The sequence below is a fragment of the Rutidosis leptorrhynchoides genome, chromosome 11 (assembly GCF_046630445.1).
Source record: "Rutidosis leptorrhynchoides isolate AG116_Rl617_1_P2 chromosome 11, CSIRO_AGI_Rlap_v1, whole genome shotgun sequence".
Lineage (NCBI taxonomy): Eukaryota > Viridiplantae > Streptophyta > Magnoliopsida > Asterales > Asteraceae > Rutidosis > Rutidosis leptorrhynchoides.
In genome coordinates, this window is record NC_092343.1 from 158,061,591 (window position 1) to 158,081,834 (window position 20,244).

Consider the following 20,244-nt stretch of genomic DNA (forward strand, 5'->3'; position numbering starts at 1 on the left):
CATTTCGTGATACTAAATTACCCATTAAAAATCTCCGGTTAACTCCTCTACATATACCACAACTCCATAAACTAAAAATGAAACTTCAACCAAGTGCACAAAAGTCATATTGAACTAATCAAATTGACTCTAGTTGTAATATTCAAGAAATTGGTTTTTATAACAATCCAATAACTATAACAAATCAAAGAACCATATATAACATCTTTAGTCTAAGCCTACTAGAATAATATTGGCATCCCACATCTTATGAAGATTCCTTCCATTGTCCTATCACTTCTTTGATGTATCACCTTCTTTGACGCTATGTCAAAGTTTGAAACCATAGCATTCTAAAACACAACATATTAGATAAAAGAATGACAATCCTCTTTCGACCCAACATCCAACTCATATTACCACTTATAGGGTGCTTAAGGAAACACACAGTTTGGCTTCTCCGTTCCATGGGCAATGAGCAGCAAAGAATTGGTAATGTTGGATATGGACACCAGTTTGGTACCTCAAATAGCTGGAGCTTCCTAACCAATAGTCAAACATAAGCATATTACACACCTTGTAACATGAATTGTTACTTCCTCATATGATACATTATACACGTGTGACAAATGAATAAAAAAAAAATGAACAAAAAAAACTTCCTGAATTACCTTTGTATTAGGGACAAGCAATGTTTGTGAGGTAGCAAACTGTTGTCCATATTAAAAAAAAGGTAAACATCATATTGTAAACGCAAGTTAAATTAGGATAATTGTTGCATAAAGTATGCTAATGAACAAAGTACATTATCTGTGTTACCAAGTTGACCAACTTCACTTTAATTCACTTTGGACAACTCAGCAATGTATGAAAATGGTGGATCTCTCAATTTTTGTGTTGGATTTATCACTACCATTCACTTTGGGTCACCTTTGATATGTTCGACCCGTTTGAATTGTTTCAGCTTTAATAAGTTTATGAACCTAACATGTACAAGACTCGAACAATCATATTAAACTATTCTTTGTTTGTATCTTCGTAATTAATATGGTGGTGGATGAAAACAAAAGAAAGAAAGAACAAAAAGGTTAACATCAAAAATTACCTTTGTACAAAAATTTAATTTCAACGTCACAGAAAAGTTCCTTAAGCAAAGTAATCTATAAAGTATAAACCAACAAAAAATAAACAATTTTCCAATACCCATAGAACTTTAAAGTTCAAATATCACACAATTAATGTATTCCGGCAACACAAACTGACCCATTCAATCATTCTAAAAATGCTGCTTTATAGTGAACCCATTTGCTATCTCTTAATACTTTGATACCACTAAAGATTAAGATAACATCAAAACGAAGAAATAACCTGATGTTGAATATGGAAAACAAAAGGTTGGTGACAAGATTCTGTGATGTAAAAGATGGTTGTGTAAACTTTCTTCTATACCAGCAGCCAAGATCAGAAGCATATCTCTTCAGTTCAAATATAATTGATGTCCTTCCAACAATAACAAATATTGAAAGAAAATTCATGTTTAACTATAATCCTTCAAGTTAATTAAAGTACTCTAAATTACATAAAAAGTCTAGGAAGTTTACTTACAAGTTAATTAATGTTTGTTGGATGAGAATCATATTGCCATATAAAATCGTCAATGAATTAAGATTGAATTCGATTCTATTTTAATCTTTTCGATTCTACATAAAGGGCATGGAAATATTTTCTCATCCAACAAAGATATATAATTATCCCTTTAGTTTTAATTCAATTAGCTTTTGTTTTAAAAATTGACTTACAATGAAACCAACAAAGACAGAATGGAAATATAATTTGAGGAAGTGAAGTAATACTTGCAGTATGAGTGCCAATCTACATCCAAGAATGTTTAGTCAAAGAATGGCCATGAGGGTCCACCCAAGATGTCCTTGAACAATAATAAATTGAGATTGTTAACAAAATGTGAGCAAAGGTAAATATTTCATATTGTTAACAGTTCATAAATTGAATTCATATTACTAATGTAGCTCAGAAAATTACCCTTGATATCTAAACCATTTCATATTCAGATAGTTTGGTACCTTAACAGATATTAAGTGTGTCACGTCTATACCTGGAAACTGAGACCTAAACACTCAAATTCGGGTCCAATGGGTCAAGCTTTCGAGTCAATTTGGTCTTGAAAAAAATTAGGAATGTAAATCAAAACTTAAAAAAAGATTCAAATGGGTTTCTCTCCAACCTATTGAAATCTATACAAAAAATAAAGGAACGGGTCTAATGGGTATCAATACTCAAAGATCAATAAATAGAAATAGGTCTAATGGGTTTTGTTAATAGGTCAAATGGGCCGAGCATAAAAAGTTTCATCCGTCAAAAATTTATGAAAGCATTCATGGTTATAACATTTATTATGTATATTAATACTTCTTATGTATATATAATAAATAAAAATAATAATAACTAAAATAATGTAATAAATGTAAAAAAAAAAAAAAGCGATGTAACCCAATTGACCCAATTGACATGTGACCCGTTTCGACCCGTTACCCAAACCGACCCAACCTGACCATTTAAAAAATTGACACGTTTGACCTATGACCCATTTTGACCCAAAATCATTTTGACCCGTTACCCAAACCGACCCAACCTGACCCGTTTGCCAGACATAGTCACGTCAAATCTGATTACAAAACCTAGCTTCCGTTTTCAATCATTACAACTATTTATGCTCAATAAAAACTATATAAGAGTAATTGTTAATGTAAACTGATTATGTAACAAAGTTGCCATGTTGATTTTGTCTTTAGGTCATAAAGCGGGTGACTGATGGTGGGGCAGACTAATATTTTGAATGTATTGGTGAAACTGACATGATAGCTACTGCTTTACAATCTTGTTGTGACGCAATGCTCTCGCTATTGTAATCAAAATCTCATTAACATATATTTTTAATAATGTACTGATATGAGATACCTGTTATATGTAGGGCTGGGGTGTGACCGTTACACTCGGGGTTGCAAAGACAAAGCCCGAAGTAAGAAAACTCAAAGAAACTGCTAATAAAATAAGTAAACGAACAATAAAGGAAAATCGACGACCTCAACACACATGTTAATCGAACAAAAACAACTGTTCTTGGTCTACTAATGTAGCTCAGAAGATTGAATTCATATTACTAATGTAGCTCAGAAAAATTACCCTTGATATCTAATGTACCAAATTGGTGTTTTATTGAGCAAAAATATCTGAACCATTTCATTGATTTAGGTTTTGTAATCATATTTGACTGTGACACACTTAATATCTGTAGAACAGAAGAAAAATTATTTCTTTGGCCAAGAAAAATTAAAGTCAACCCGGCCCAACCCATCCATTGTGCAACCCATACACGACTACATGATAAATCCTTAAGATGGTGAAATAGAAATACAAACCTCAACAAACGGAAAAATACCTTCGTCAAAGTGAAAAGATTCAACGATGTGTACCAATGTCGAAACACCCTGAAATTAGTTTAAGATCAGATGTATACCACAACACAAAAAACCTATCAAAAAAATTATTACACCATAAAGATCTAATCTTTAATCAAATAAATAGACCTTAAATAAACATCAAATTATAAAATAGATTTTCTAATCTAACTGGAAATTGTATCAAGGATTAGTGAAGAATAGATTATTTTAATGCACTAAATTCTTGAACTTGTAAGATGATTTCGCAAGGGTTATAAAGTCACAAAATCAGAAGCATCCATACTCATAACCACATGATATAAAAAATGTATCGAGTAAAGAATCATCTTTACTCATAAACATAAGAGATACAAATCTATGATAAAGAAGCATTCATATTCATAATCGTAGCATATGAAATTATGCCTTCAAATCTAGGATACATAAGCTTAAAACACATATAAAGAACAGATTTGTAATGGCCATTATCTACCCTTTAATCATAATCATAATAATTTTGAAGACTAACCTGATTATCCTTTACAGCGGCTAGTCTAATTACAAATCTGATTATTGTTTACAGCGCCTTTAATCATCATAATAATTTTCAACACTAACCTATATACAGCATAAACTGACTCAAACCCATTACTCTTTCTGTTATATTTGATCTACATCAGAAACTACATCAGAATCTGACTCAAACCCATTAATCTTCCTGACCTGATGATTTACAACAGCAACCATTATTCTTCCTGTTAAACGTTCGTACGGATCGAAATTGTGGACGAAATTCAGATTTGATTTTGTTTTTGGTCGAGTATTTTGGGGGAGAAAGTTAGGGTTTTTTTACTCTGAAAGTAAGTCGTGAATGAATGATATGTTCTAGACCCCTAATTTTGTTATTTTCTCCAGTCCTTTTTTTTTTTTTTTTTTAATTTTGAGAGTATTATAGTCTCATTATTGCTAATCAAGATGATTATGAGGTGATTAGAAAATTTGGATGGTCTGAATTATCGATGTTAATAATAATGGGAGGCTAGAATTAGTGGTTTGAATTTAAATGATCTATTTTTAGCTTTGTTATTATAATACTAGCTTAAGATCCGCGAATTCGCGGGATTTTTTTAAAGACTTATCAAAAATTGAATTGTTAGAACTTAGAACAATTACATTCTCTTTTTTAACTATTGTAGCTTGCAACTCCTTAAGGGTCGTTTTTACCCGCAAAGTACTCATATTATCTCTTCTAAAGTAAATTCGTTTAAGTCTTGTAAAAGAATATAACATATTAATATTAATTACCAAGGGCAGGAGAGGGCCCTGGTCACCTCACAAATTTATGTACTATATAGCAATTTTCTTAGAAAAAATTATGCCATTCGTACTTGTGGTTTGTTTACATTTTAATGACAAAATTTTAACTTTATTTTTTGCATCGTTGGTATCTATGTTTTATTTAAGTTTCGTGGTTGATACCCCATAATAACATCCGTTATGGGCCCAAGACTCTTATGAACATCAAGTACCTGCACAAAAATGTTTGGTAATATCAGCAATTGGTCAACTCAAGAGAAATGCTACTAAACACTAATTAATTGAATATGGTGTGGAAACTTATCTCATATCATATATTTAAGTCTAATCATCCAACCAATATTTAATTTCAAAAATTTTCACCATCCATTTACACGCTTAATAAGAATTGAAGATGTGACCTATATTATAATTCACAAATTAACTGTGTAAGCTCAAAATACATCATAAAAATTTAAAAAAAACCTACCCAAAACTTATTTTGACCCAGTAGCCAACTTTCCATGGTTACCTAATTTTCCAGTTTTAAAAGGTACAGAAAAACACACATAGAAGAACAAATCGAACCTTGAAAGGAGATGGAGGTCCATTAAAGAAGTACACTGTCTTAACAAATCTGCCAAAGTCCCAACCAATTTTTTTTTTGATTTTGCGTATATAGCGCACTTGTTTCTCGAATCATATGAACTTCAATGGTTAGTGACAGAGTTAAATTGTTCATCTAATCGTGTACCAACAAATGATGAAATGCTCTGCAAAATAACCATTTTCTACAATTGTTATACCTTTATGACCAAAACAAACATGAGTTTTAGCTGAATTACTGAAACACATAGATCTAGTACGTCATTTGTGCATATCTAGAGGTTGGCCTTTTCAACCCATATACACAAAAATGGGTCAATTTGATTTGTATTAAGTGCTTCTTAAACGGGTCGAAAGAGCAGAGTCTGAAAATTGTGTTCATATAAAACACGTCTAAAATCGTCTCGGTTGCGTGATCAAAATGCTTTACATCTTAGTAAACTTCGACATGCTTAGTTTAAGCCACTCGTTCTAAGAAAACAAACAGTTTGCAACAGATTGTTTGGAATTGTTTATGATTGTTTATGTACCTTGAATTAAACAATAAGCAGATAAATATTAAACTGAACAGTCCCCAAAACCAGATAAAACTAAAGTAATCCAACATTATTACACCTAAGTTTATTTGAAAATTCATATTCACACACATACTTCAAATACAATCAATCGTATAATCAAAATTAACACTGAAACATTATAAACACTGATACATCATAACTAAGCTTTAATTTAACAGAATCGGTTCAATTTGATTTTCATTTTATGACCTAAAAAATTAAATCACGGATCTCAAATCAAAAGATGTTAGGGTTAGAAATTGACCACCGGCGAAGCTAAACGGTGATGCTTATGATGTATCAGCAGTTTAACTTACTTCAATTTAAGCTTGAATCGATGATTAGAGCTCATGTTGTCGTTTTAGCACACACAAAAAGACAATCGCTGCAATGAGATTCAATAAATCCTTAGGTTAGATGATATCGCACTCAAACAATCGAATCTTAATTGTCCAAATACAATTCTTCCCGATTAAGAGTATTGTTTAATTGATTTCGAAAATCAAAAGATATCTTCTTGTGCCTTTACCGTGTGCCTACTGGACGTAGATGAATGAATGAATTGATTTTCGTTCTTGAAGATTGGCGTGTGTTCTTCAAAAGAGATTAGGGTTTTTTTATGTAACTGTATAGTGAATGATTTGAAAATTAAAGAACCCCTATTTTTTCTATTGATACCGTACTTTTTTCATGAAGGCTAATTTAGTCAAATTAGTGTTAATCATTGAGATTATGAGGTCATAATCATGATGTGGAGATTTTAAGGGTGTAGATTAAAGGGAATTTTAAGAATGAAAGGCTAGGATTAGCTGATAGAAATTTAGATGATGTTTTTTTTGTGTTTGTTATTATATATAGTATAGAAGTATAGATAAAGAGATTTTTTTTCCTACTCCCACACTTTACTACGGAGTATTATATAACAAGAATATTCAAATTAGATTGCTTTTAATTATTGATTTGTAACATATATTCTCTTTGATTTTGTTAGGGTTATCAACGTTTAGTACAACGAAAAGCTGATTAATTATGTTATATATAAAAAAATTGAGAGGTTGGCCGCCGCAGCGCGCTGCTAACCTCGAAACTTGTTGACAAACAAATGAGGAAGGAAGATGTATTAGTTAACTAACATATTGACGCTCTGTTAACTAACTAACATTGCATATCTGCTCGAATGATTAATGAATGTAAGAACCGTGTAGAAATTCACATCATTATGTTCTAATAGTTACTTGAGTTGCAAACTCGTTTGACCCGACTATTTTGACACCTAAAATGATGATCAATTTTTGACTATATGATTAATGATTGTAAGAACTTGTGTAGAAATTCACATCATTATGTTCTAATAGTTACTCGAGTTGCAAACTCGTTTGACCCGACTATTTTGACACCTAAAATGGTGATTAACTTCTTGCCTATATGATAATCTTTGCAATATATTTAGAGACTGAAATGAAATAGATACTAACTGATGTGCGAGCGGAGGGGTACGAAATACTATTATTTTTATTACGAAATACGTTACAAATTACACAAGTTTTATATATTTATTTACAGATGGGATATACCTAAACCTTGCTACAACACTATAGGCAGTGTACCTAATCGTAGAGTAGTATAGTTTTTAGTAAGTCCGGTTCGTTCCACAGGGAGACGGCTTATTGCGTACACTATATTTTTAAACAATTATATTTGTACAAAATATATATTTTTATATATAATAATAATATAAAAGGGGGTTTACCGTTTAATGACCGGTTTGTCGATTTTATATTTTAAGTCACAATTAAAACCTAATGTAAAATATTAAAAATAAATACAACTTAATTTAAAACGTAAAATAAATAACGATAATGAAATTGCGATAAATAAAAGTGCGATAATTAAAAAGTACGATAATTAAAAGTGCAATTAAATACAATGCCAATAAATAAAAGTGCGATAATTAGAAATGCAATTAAATATGAAAATAACGGAATTATGCTTATTTAAACTTCCGTAATCATGATGTTGACGTGTTGATTTTAGTTTTATGCCCATGGGTTAATTGTCCTTTGTCCTGGATTATTTAATATGTCCGTCTGGTTTTTGTCCATAACAGTCCATCAGTCATAAATATAAAGTGCGAGTGTCCTCGTCAAATTATCCTTATATCCGAAGTCAAATATTCCAACTAATTGGGGACTTAAACTGTAACAAGGTCTTAATACTTTGTTTAATAATTACACCAGGATATCGACTGCATGTAACCCAAGGTTTTAATACTTTGTTAACAATTACGCCAAGTGTCCTTGTACATAATTCCACCCCTGTTTTAATAATTCCATAGACTATTAATCCATTCCCGTGTCCGGTTAAATGAACGATTATTCGTACATATAAATATCCCGCCCATCGTGTCCGATCGAGTGTATATGGTTATTTATAAGTACGTCCAATTGTAAATCTTTATATTAAAATTAACAAACTATCATTTAGTTAAACAAATATAAAGCCCATTAATAGCCCATAGTCTAATTTCTACAAGTGTCGTTCTTTTGTCCAAACCCCAATTATGGTACAAAGCCCAATTACCCAAATTTAAATATTTAGCCCAACATCATGTTTACTTCGTTTTAAATAAGCATAATAATAACTTAGCTACGAGACATTAATTTAAAAAGGAGAACATAACTTACATTGAGTATTTATCGCGTAGTGTTACACGGACAGAATTTCGACTTTAGAACTCGTAAAAATAACTTTTACATAACCGAAACTAATCTAATATAAAACTAACCTATACTATATATATATATATATATATATATATATATATATATATATATATATATATATATATATATATATATATATATATATATATATATATATATATATTTGGTTATTATATATTACGGAGTATTATTATTTTTTTGGTGTGTTTAACTCGGCAGAAAGCTCGTGCCTTTTATAGGAAATTTTGATCCTGGTGTGCTCCGCGATCGTGGAGGTTTATAGGCTAAATGCTCCGCGAGTGCGGAGGTCAGGAATTCAGCTCACCAAATGTTGGCCATTTGCTTGTCGACGTTATATTTAAATATATATAATATATAAACAATTTATATAATTATTTAAATATTATATTATATTCTTGTGCATAGTTGACTCATAATTTTCTCTCCGTTGCGTCGCGCGTTGATAGTTGGCTCAGGTCTCGGTTCCGAATTTTCGAACGTCCTTTCGTATAATTTAATATCTTGTACTTTGCGCTCCGCAACTTGTACTCTTGTCATTTTTAGACGTTTCTCATCAATAATTTGAACCACTTGGATTGTATCTTGTACATTTGAGCTTTTTGGTCATTTACGTCTTCAAATCGTCGTTTTCGCCTTTTGTCTTCGCACTTATTTAATATAAACGATTACAACTTAAAATAGAACAATTACAACTAAATAATTTACATATTGGGAGGATATTGCTACAAAATATATATTCATTTAGAGCACTATCAAATATCCCCACACTTGAACGTTGCTTGTCCTCAAGCAATACATAACTTGAAATTAAATCACACGAATCACTTCTTTATTCTTCACACTTTATACATCGGTGATTTTGATACGGCGATATAGACAATGATAATAAAATTGTGGTTTACAGTCCCACATGACTATGAAAATTTAGATCCATTAAGGAAATTGGATCTTTATGAAAACATTTGATCTTTTGAAAATTCAATCTAGCTTTTACCCTAGATAAGTTTTCTGATTTGACCCACCATCGGTGTTGCAAAATATATTTGTGGATCAATATTTTGGCTAAAAACTTTTAGGTTCGTGTAATCCACTGCTATCCCTGTATCGGAAAGCACACATCCAGTTTACTTGTTCCGTATATTACCTTTCGGCAAACTACCATCCGGTTGTAAAGGAAAGCGATGAACAAGAAACTGGTAAGGCAATGTCTAATGACATGCATTTGTTCATGATCCAAAAACGTGTCAGATGCAATTACTATCCTTTGTAGGAGAAATAGTAAAGATCACCCTATGATTTTTCGGTCTGGCACAAGGTCCTGTCTTCGACCATGCTATGCTACCACCGTTCTTACGGTTGACACCCGATTTGGTTCAGGTGACCTAATGATTTCCAGGTGAATTCCTAGGATTTTACGTTCAATGGTAATGAATGCATTGAAAATAGGTTTTTAGAAAACAAATTGGTTTGTATTTTGATCAAAATATTTTCTCGTTCAAGCTCGAGTTTAGATATCATCGAATTCCATGAGTTTGTAATTCTCAATCTTTAAGGTCAATCTCAAGGATTGAGTAATATCAGGATTAAATGCTGATTTTTAATCTTTAAGGAGATTATCCTTTCTGGGGGTCTGATTCATTAGTCTTATCAAGCTAATTTGCATGGCGCCCTCCCCATTTTACGAGACAGATCCTCTCATGGTTAGGATAAGTCTGACCACTTGGCGACCCTGTTTGATGCTGAGGTTCGTGGATTTCCTGCTGATTTTAGAGATGACTTTTCTAGATTTTTCGTCAACCTACAGCTGGTCTGGACGACAACTTCCTGACCTAAATCAAGAAGCGCGTGTCTTTTTCGGAAGACTTTACTTCCTTTTAATGATGGAATTGATTCATCGTGTAGATCCATCTTTCTTACAGTAAATCAGGTAAACCAGTTAATTTAGTCTAAAATAAAAGCACCTGCAATAATTTTACAAAACCATGTGATAGATAGTTTTCAATTGAATAACTTTTTTACATTCTCCCCACACTTAGTTTCTTTCTTTGCCTTTTTATTCTCCTTTATTCCATTTTAAATGAATTCAATCGTTTTAGGGTGTTTCTCAATTTATGTCCTTTCCGAGGTAACAATAATTTCGGTATTAACACCTAGTTTTCATCGTTCATAAATATGTATAAACATGATTTTGAATTCATTTATTTGAAAATTTTTAAAATTTTCACAAAATTTAGAAAATAAGCCAAGTATAAACCCGAGAGAATTTATAACCCTTCCCCACACTTGAGATCATGCAATGCCCCCATTTGCATGAAATCGGGCTATAATTATAAATTCATGAGGGTGATTAGTGTAGAAAAGTGATTGAAAATACCCAGTTTGTAATTACAAAGCTCGTCGAATAATAGATGACGCGCCTCATCGTTCATTCCTTCTTGTTTTATCACACATGTTTTTTTTTCTTCAAAAACGGCTAATTTTCTGAGCTGTTTGTTAATATTTGAAAATGTGTCTTTTACCCTTACTTATTATGCATGTTTATTATCGAGTTATGCACTAACTCGAACCCCTAATTTAACATTAAGTGGGGTTAGACTTCCCCACACTTAGCTGACGATATGTGAAGTCGGTAGAATAAGTTCCATGAATTAAAATAGTGAGCCAGTTATTTACATCTCGGGTGGTGTATAATATATCAATGGGTTTAAAGTTTAGAACCACCCGATCGTCACTGCTTAATTCTTTTTTAAGTGTAGCTTTTAGTAAATGGATACATCTCTTTTCTGGTTCTTGGTCAAATGGATCGATATACACCGACATACATATTTCTATAGGGTGGACAATTCCTAACATTTCCTTCCGTTTATTCTCGGGATCAAAGTTTTCACCTCTATTACCCAATTGGGTGAAATCCAAGGTGTCATTATCTATTACAGCTCGTAGTTCATCTTCGATAGATGACTCATCTATTGAGAATATTGGGTTGGAAGGTTGTGGAATGGTGAATTTCGGGTTCGAAGTAGATTCTTCTTCATTAACGGTACTTATCGGTCCCACCACTTTGGTCTTGGGGGTAGAATTTTCAATGTTATCATTTTCCCAAGAGTACCAATTTGTCACCCTTACTTCTTCTTCATCCATTGATGGATCGATGATTTCGTCGGTAGAGGCTAATGTGTCGATATGTTGTGAAATTGGTAAAGCTGAATAAAAAGTATCACCGGGATAATTGGTGATTTCGGAGCTCTCGAATTCATCAAAATTCAATGATATGAGATTTTCTTGCACAATACTCCTCAGATCAACAGGTGTGTAATCTGATAGAGTTTCAGCTTGCCGATTTACAAACTCTCTCATTTGTTCATTTTGAGCATCGAGTTCTTCGAGTTTGATTTTCATATTGTCTAAAAGATTTTCAGACACATAATTTTTCTCGTCTTCTGGTTGTTGAGTTTGGATATATTCTTGGGAATAATCCCAATTTGAATTGTATTCTTCATAATCATTCCATTCAGGTTCCGTGGGTGCGTAATTTTCCATAGGAACGTAATAATAACATTCCCATGTTGAGTGATAATCTCCACAGATTTCACAACCAGTTATTGTTTCGTCATTCGTGATCCAAGATTGACTGAACGAATTGTCATCAACACTCGTTTGAGAGTATTGATTTAATTGATTTCGCATGTCAGAAAGAGTTTCCAACATATTCTCAAAATTTTCCATAATACACTTTTTTTTTACTAAATTTTAGCTACAATGTGGTGTATTTATTAATTATCCTATTAGTTATAAAAGATAAAAATTATATAAGTTATCAAATTAATAGACTTTTCTGCTTTTGCCCACGTTTCGAATAGCCAAAAGATGTAGCAGGGAGCCAGAACCCTTTAAATCGGAAGCTCACAACTCAGCGACTAACAAATCCAACTATTACTACGAAGCAGAAAATTTGGATGTCTATCAATTTAACCTCTTAAAATAATTTTTCGTCGAAGTTTAAAGAAATTTTAGAGAAGAAATAGAAAATTCTATGTCCTAAAAACTAGAGCGGCGAGAAATAAGAAAGAAAAAGAGCGCGTCGAAAAATGTTGAAAAATAAAAATAAGAAAGAAAAACATCGAGACTTAAAAGTCTAAAAACTATATCTAAAAAGTTGCGTCTAAAAGTATTAAAGCTTAGAGAAATTCTATATCCAAGACGGCAATAACTTAAAAAGTACTAAAATCTTAAAACGGCGTCGCAAAATTTTAAAGCACCTATATCTTAGTATAAAGAAAAAGCACTTAAGGAATTTTAAGGCAAATCTTAAAAAACTAGAAATAAAAATAAACTACGGCAAAAACTAATCTTAAAACTAATTACGAACGAATAAAAATTAAACATTACGAATAAATGATTAAAAAGTTACGAAATATAAAAATATATAAAAAGTGATAAAATTATTTATTTATAAAAAAATATTATATTTTTTTATTTATTTTATAAAAGTATTAAATTTTATATATTAATAAAACTAATTAAAACTAATTATAACTAATTAATAAAAAAAATTAAACTAAATTATAATAATAATAAAGTAATTAGGGTTTAAATAAATAATAATAATTAATACTCCGTAATTAATGCTGTATTAGGTTGATCAGGCGTGTCAGGCCAAACTCCGCGAGTGCGGATCCAAGCTGGCAACAAACTCCGCGAGTCACGACGAATGCAAAACGTTTTTTTTTATATTGTTTTTCTAAAAATAATATACAAATATGTTTATACAAATATATATTAAAATTATAGCGTTTCGCCGAAGTCCCCGGCAGCGGCGCCAAAAACTTGATGTGCGAGCGGAGGGGTACGAAATACTATTATTTTTATTACTAAATACGTTACAAATTACACAAGTTTTATATATTTATTTACAGATGGGATATACCTAAACCTTGCTACAACACTATAGGTAGTGTACCTAATCGTAGAGTAGTATAGTTTTTAGTAAGTCCGGTTCGTTCCACATGGAGACGGCTTATTGCGTACACTATATTTTTAAACAATTATATTTGTACAAAATATATATTTTTATATATAATAATAATATAAAAGGGGGTTTACCGTTTAATGACCGGTTTGTCGATTTTATATTTTAAGTCACAATTAAAACCTAATGTAAAATATTAAAAATAAATACAACTTAATTTAAAACGTAAAATAAATAACGATAATGAAATTGCGATAAATAAAAGTGCGATAATTAAAAAGTACGATAATTAAAAATGCAATTAAATACAATGACAATAAATAAAAGTGCGATAATTAGAAATGCAATTAAATATGAAAATAAAGGAATTATGCTTATTTAAACTTCCGTAATCATGATGTTTGACGTGTTGATTTTAGTTTTATGCTCATGGGTTAATTGTCCTTTGTCCTGGATTATTTAATATGTCCGTCTGGTTTTTGTCCATAACAGTCCATCAGTCATAAATATAAAGTGCGAGTGTCCTCGTCAAATTATCCTTATATCCGAAGTCAAATATTCCAACTAATTGGGGACTTAAACTGTAACAAGGTCTTAATACTTTGTTTAATAATTACACCAGGATATCGATTGCATGTAACCCAAGGTTTTAATACTTTGTTAACAATTACGCCAAGTGTCCTTGTACATAATTCCACCCCTGTTTTAATAATTCCATAGACTATTAATCCATAATTCCACAAGTGTCGTTCTTTTGTCCAAACCCCAATTATGGTACAAAGCCCAATTACCCAAATTTAAATATTTAGCCCAACATCATGATTACTTCGTTTTAAATAAGCATAATAATAACTTAGCTACGAGACATTAATTTAAAAAGGAGAACATAACTTACATTGAGTATTTATCGCGTAGTGTTACACGGACAGAATTTCGACTTTAGAACTCGTAAAAATAACTTTTACATAACCCAAACTAATCTAATATAAAATTAACCTATACTATATATATATATATTATATATATATATATATATATATATATATATATATATATATATATATATATATATTTATTATATATTACGGAGTGTTATTATTTTTTTGGTGTGTTTAACTCAGCAGAAAGCTCGTGCCTTTTATAGGAAATTTTGATCCTGGTGTGCTCCGCGATCGTGGAGGTTTATAGGCTAAATGTTCCGCGAGTGCGGAGGTCAGGAATTCAGCTCACCAAATTTTGGCCATTTGCTTGTCAACGTTATATTTAAATATAAATAATATATAAATAATTTATATAATTATTTAAATATTATATTATATTCTTGTGCATAGTTGACTCATAATTTTTGCTCCGTTGCGTCGCGCGTTGATAGTTGGCTCAGGTCTCGGTTCCGAATTTTCGAACGTCCTTTCGTATAATTTAATATCTTGTACTTTGCGTTCCGCAACTTGTACTCTTGTCATTTTTAGACGTTTCTCATCAATAATTTGAACCACTTGGATTGTATCTTGTACATTTGAGCTTTTTGGTCATTTGCGTCTTCAAATCGTCGTTTTCGCCTTTTGTCTTCGCACTTATTTAATATAAACGATTACAACTTAAAATAGAACAATTACAACTAAATAATTTACATATGGGGAGGATATTGCTACAAAATATATATTCATTTGGAGCACTATCACTAACCTTCATAAGATTTGCTGCACTTGGTCTACATCAGTTGCCTCCATGCGTCTTTTTTTGCCCTTTTATCTCAATTTTTTGCCAAACATCATGGGATTAGAAAATACATGGAGTTAGAGAAATCATGATAAACATGGCATTAGCAAATATAGTATTCGCGTGAGCCTGTATTATGTACAAATGTTTATAAAACTGTTCAATAATTAGTATTGTTAACTTGCATGGTAAAAATCTACCTACACCCTAAAATTGAGTCCTAGGAAGTAATTATGACTTTTAACCTCACTATTATCTAATGGTAAAAACCTTGATTCAACCCCTCTAACATCTAATACATGTAGTAAAAAGTATTATAGAACTTAATTATTAACAATTTAATGAATCTAATTAGCAATTAACAATTTAATAAATCTAAGTTTAATTATAAGAGTAGTTAATTAACAAGAGCTTTAAATCCGCTTTAAATCCCCTAAGCTAAATGCTATACGTTTGACAAGGATCGGAGTTATTCTTTTTTTATATCTAATAAAATTAAAGAATTATTTCTAAACATTATTACAAATTACAAGTAGGTCATGTGACCATATAAGATTAGTAAAAAAGGACTTTTAATTCCCTAACGGCTAACATAATGAGTTTTTACCTTTATAAGAGGTATTGGTTATCAATTTACAATACTACTAAATTTGTGTTTTGAGTTTTGAAGTAAAATATGTCTTAAACTCCAAAAGTTACTATTGGTAATATAAAGGTTTAAACTCCAACACTAACAAATGATAATAAAAATATAAATAAACATAAAGTCTAAATTAAAAAATGGCAAAAAAAAAAAAGGTATAAAGTCTTGAAATGAAGATAATAATAATAATAATAATAATAATAATAATAATAATAATAATAATAATAATAATAATAATAATAATAATAATAATAATAATAATAATAATAAGTTTATAACTCATAACAATAGACAATGGCACCTTTAAACCCATGAAATGAAGATCATCAGTTTTTAACTCTCAACATTAAATAACGGCAAATGAATTGATGCGATGATACATGCTAGATTATTACGTTGTAGTAACTAACTAGTTGATTCGTTTTATATATTCTATTCTATTTAATAACATTAAATAATAATGGTGTTTATAAGGTTTCACACTACCGTGGGAGTGGGAGACTACATAATAAGAAATGTGTTAGGTTTGGTTGTCCATGTGCACATTTTCTTTTATGCACGACATGTGCCCATATGGTGAACAAAACCTTCCAATTGTTACCCTATCTCATCAGTTTGTCTCTCACACACACGAAACAAAAAAATGCACTTCAATTTCTTAAACATAATGACAAAAAAGTTCATATCTCTATCTTAATATTGTGAAAAAAGTCTTATGTAAACACTTTAATATGATATCTTCCTATAATTAATTATTTATCGTTTTGAATTTCAGTCGGATATAACTATAACTATATATGTATATATGAATATATAGGTTGATAGTTGAGTTTAACCTTCATTTTCATAAAGCTTGATAGTCAATTGTAACTTTTAGAATTTTGCAATAAGGTGATAGTTAAGTTCATTATTCTTTCTTCACATTCAATCAAAACCATACATTTTCACTGCATTGATATCTCAAAAGATGTCTATATTCGACTAAACCATTCACCCTTTCTAAATTGATATCTCAAAAAAATCCTTTTAATGAGTTTCATTTTTCGATATGTACATGATGTATGTATATGTATATCTATCTTTATATGTAACATAGATTATACAATTATGCATTATATATACCTATGGATGATTGTTTATGTGAATGAATTGAAATAATAATGAATGATAATCATGATAGCAGGAAGACAAGAATAAAGAGTTGAAAAAATCCACAAGAAATGTTATTTGCACGGAGACATGCAACGTTGTACGTAAAAAAGTAGAGGTGCTACAAAAATCTTAATCTACACAATTTATTTTTATTTTGTTTATTTCTTTTAAATATTATTTTTATCAGTTGTTTCACCTATTGCTAAAATTTGAGTTACCACTAATGCAAACGACATCCTACGGTTGAACAAAAAGACACAAAAATCTTTGGGTATTAATGTATATGATATTGATATAATATGATTATATAATTATATAATATATAATAAGCAAAATTTATATGTTTTTCAGAAAAATTATATGTGAATATATAATTTGAACACTCTTAGTAATACCCAAACAACCTAATGAATATGTAAATATTAAAATGAAAAGAATAACCCGTGCATCGCACGGGCTTTACCCCTAGTAAAAATAATAAATGAAATAGCTCATCATATTTGAACAAATTTGTGAATAATAAATAAAGTTATGAAATAAGATAAGGAGTTTAATAAAGAGTGATTATAATAAAACTTGCACTTACAAAATTTAAAGATTAGGCAATTTCCACCTCCTTGTACTTTCGAGATGCAACTTCTTATTCTTGAATCCATATACTTAGAGATGGGTGCATGCACAATTGTTATAATGAAATCATATGTACAAAAATATAATAAGATAAAATAAAATAAGATATTATTACAGATTTAGATAGAAACTATAAACTGTTATACCTACCTAAATTGATCTTTCAATTGGCCCAAAATTTTCCTATTTATACCAATACAAATTGATCTCGTATTCGTACACAATAAACACAATCAATAATATGATCATAAGTGTCTATATATGTGCGAGTCTAAATAATTAGAAATGGCATTTAATTTAAAACTTGTTCATCTGCTTAAACAATACTCTAGCAACGTATTTATTAGTAAGTATATATTACATGAAATTACTATATCAAAAAAATATTATACTATCGTTAATGTTAATTAATGCTAAAATACACAAGAAGCATATAAGAACTTACATTGTCATTTTTTCTGAACCAATTACTCGTTACCCACGATGCTCATTTAGCCACCTGTAATAAGCACACTCTTTGAAGAAATTAACAAAACATTAATGATGTTTAATAATTGACACCAGTGTACTTACAAATGCACATTATTCAAAGTCTTTACACCCCACTGAAGTGTTATATCATAAGTCCGGTCAAAAACACCATTCAAAAAAAAAATCATTAACCCATATAGCCTTTAAGTAGCAATTCTGACCCACATAGCCTTTATGTACTAATTTTGACACGTGAAAGAATATTACACATTGTGGTTGACCCATACCCAATTAACCCAATAAAATCAACATACACTCTAACATATGTGATTGTAAGTAAATAAACTGCACACACATCCTTAGCTATAACTAGAACAAATTTACTAAAAAAGGTACTTACCTTTGCAACAACTATCCATAGGCACAACAACAAAAGTTTGCCTGTTAGTTATCTTCCATTTGTTAAAGAAAATTAACACAATTCTTTGTGTATACCTGAATCATTTAGCATGAACTTTTTTTTTACATATTAGAACTTGAAACCGATGTAATGAAAATAATTTGGTAGATATACAACTCTTCTCATCTCCCTTCCAGCCTTAGAAAGCCTTCTATGGAGTAACATTAGTCTCTTTTTTCACTGAAACATATTAACAAACAGTTGGTATGCATAGAATACACTTGTAGTAAAGTTCAGACAACAGTTAACCACATCAAAGTTGTTGAAAAAACAACTGAAAGTTCATCACATAGGAATAAAATCCATCTGTATTTCAAACAGATTGATAAACAAAAATTTTATTTCTAGATAACTTCTAATATAATACCATTATATATTCGATCTAATATACTATCAACAAAAATAATTATATCTTGAACTATAGTCCTGTACACGCAGAACATAAACAATGATTCATTATTTCAAAAAAAAAATATAGTATATACTGAATCAATTAAGTGATTATAAAAAGTGATTGCTTAATATTTATGAGATTTCTGGATTAATGGGGTATGAATTAGCAACATGGATTCCTAGAACTGTGTTCAGAGTTAATACAAAATTGCAAAAACAGTTTTATTATACCAAATTCTGTTCAGATTTGATTCAGAAATTAACAAATCGTACCTGATGAACAAAATTACGGGTATGATGTCGAAATTAACAAATATAGGTTGAAATTGAAAAGCATAAAAAGGAAAAAAAACACTTAAATTGAAGTATAAGATATATAAACGATCTAATTAAACAAAAAATAATTAACATACCTTTCAAATAACGTCTCGCTAGATCCTTGAATCGATTGTTTATGTCTCAGTGAATAGATATAAAGTGTGCCTGTCTAGTTGATGATTTGAAGTCACCTTCATCCGATAATTAATCAAATAAACGATGATCGAAGGAAGAAGAAATATTGATGAAATGTGAATAAAAGTGCAATCGATGCGAATGTATTTCATTATATAACTATTTTGAGACAACTTCAATAATCGACGCAGTAAGGGTTTTCAATAAATCATAATTTTAAACCCTAATTAAAGATGGACCTTTGAGAGAATCAGATAATGTATAACGATCGGAGGATGGGAACGTTGAATTATCAAAGGAAATGAGATGATTACATTCGGATGATGTGTGGGTTTTTTCAATAGGATGATGGAGATTTCAGTTGAAAAAGATGGAGGGGAAAAAAAGGTCGAACCTAAATTGTATTTTCAAGGAACGACCAATTAGAATGTGTCTGGGATTAATAATGGACAGCGTCACTACAACGTAATTAGTGATTTTTTTAATTCAAAATTATGAGAAAAAAGTATTTGCTGAGAGTGAATGTGATTGCGACACGTGTACTTATCTTACTGATTTAGATAGATAAATAAATAGATAGATAAGCTTATCTTTTGTTTCAAATTTAAATCGAGAAGAATAGGCTAGAGATATAGTCGAGTATTAAGAGGAAGTCAAACAAGTTGAGAATACATGATGATTATCTCAAAATTTTCGCCTCTTAACTTCTATCCG

At 30.4% G+C, this 20,244-nt stretch overlaps 1 long non-coding RNA gene across 3 annotated transcripts; it reads right to left on the reverse strand.

Annotated features, from left to right (window-relative positions):
- Positions 1–360: 360 nt before the first annotated feature.
- LOC139876842 (uncharacterized) lies at positions 361–4,295 on the reverse strand. Of its 3 annotated transcripts, XR_011768318.1 has the most exons (7): positions 3,967–4,295; positions 3,437–3,485; positions 2,956–3,035; positions 1,833–1,906; positions 1,348–1,479; positions 651–689; positions 361–521 (listed from the first exon to the last, which is right to left on the reverse strand). It is a non-coding gene; the product is annotated as an uncharacterized lncRNA (long non-coding RNA). The 3 variants fall into 3 exon arrangements; XR_011768316.1 differs by lacking the exon at positions 2,956–3,035; XR_011768317.1 differs by lacking the exon at positions 2,956–3,035 and having other exon boundaries at positions 3,417–3,485.
- Between the last annotated feature and the right edge of the window lie 15,949 nt (positions 4,296–20,244).